Source organism: Carlito syrichta, unplaced genomic scaffold (assembly GCF_000164805.1).
Source record: "Carlito syrichta isolate Samal-C Ts95f unplaced genomic scaffold, Tarsius_syrichta-2.0.1 Scaffold314013, whole genome shotgun sequence".
Taxonomy (NCBI): Eukaryota; Metazoa; Chordata; class Mammalia; order Primates; family Tarsiidae; genus Carlito; species Carlito syrichta.
In genome coordinates, this window is record NW_007258109.1 from 697,817 (window position 1) to 699,289 (window position 1,473).

A 1,473-nucleotide genomic window follows, 5' to 3' on the forward strand; every position below is an offset into this window, starting at 1 on the left:
AATTAACAGCCAAACAAGCCACCTAAGGAAGCTGGAAAAGCAAGACCACAAAAACCCTAATTTCAGTGGAAGAATCCAGATCACCAAAATAAAAACCCAAATACAGGACATAGAAGAAAAAAGACAATACAAAAAAATCAATGAAACAAAAAGCTGGTTCTTCAAAAGAATAAACAAGATCAATGGTCCCCTAGCTAGACTGACGAAGAAAAAGAGAGAAAAAGACCAAATAAACACAATCAGAAACACAAAAGATGAAGTCACATCTGATCCTGAAGAAATACAAAAGATCATTAGAGACTACTATGGACACTTGTATGGAAACAAACTTGAAAACCTTAAAGAAATGGAAGACTTTCTGACATCACACAACCTGCCTAGGCTGAAATAAGAAGAAATTGAGACCCTAAATAGATCAATAACAATCAAGGAAATTGACTACATAATAAGAAAACTATCTACAAAAAAAAGCCCTGGACCAGATGGCTTTCCAGCAGAATTCTACAAGACATTTAAGGAGGAGCTGATACCAATCCTACTGAAGGTATTCCAGGCGATTGAGGAAGATGGAACTCTCCCCAAATCATTTTACAAAGCTAACATCACATTGATACCCAAGCCAGGTAAAGATCCAACAAAGAAAGAGAACTACAGGCCAATATCTTTGATGAACATAGATGCTAAATTTCTCAACAAGATCCTAGCAAACTGGATTCAACAACATATCTCAAAAATCATCCATCATGACCAAATAGGCTTCATCCCTGGGATGCAAGGCTGGTTCAACATTCGTAAAACCATAAATGTAATTAAATACATCAACAGATGTCAAAACAAAAACCACATGATTATATCATTAGATACAGAAAAAGCTTTTGATAAAATCCAGCACTGCTTCTTGATAAAAACCCTCAAACATCTAGGCATACAGGGAACATACCTCAAAATAGTAAAAGCCATCTATGAGAAACCCATAGCCAGCATACTCCTAAATGGAAAAAAACTGGAACCATTTCCCCTGAAAACTGGAACAAGACAAGGATGCTCACTCTCACCCCTCCTGTTCAATATAGTATTGGAAGTGCTGGCTAGAGCAATCAGAGAAGAGAAGGCAATCAGGGGTATCCAAATAGGAAAAGAGGAAGTCAAGTTATCTCTGCAGATGACATGATTGTGTATCTTGAAAACCCAAGAGAATCTGTCAAAAACCTCCTTACACTGATAAAGGACTTAGGCAAAGTCTCAGGATATAAAATAAATGTGCAAAAAATAATCACATTTCTTTACACCAATAATAATCAAACAGCAATAAAAAGCACAATTCCATTCACAATAGCCACACACACACAAAAAGAAATACCTTGGCATCTTAGCATCGTCCTAACCAGAAACATGAAAGACCTTTACAATGAAAACTACAAAACACTGCTCAAAGAAATCAAAGATGACACAAACAAGTGGAAAAATATCCCA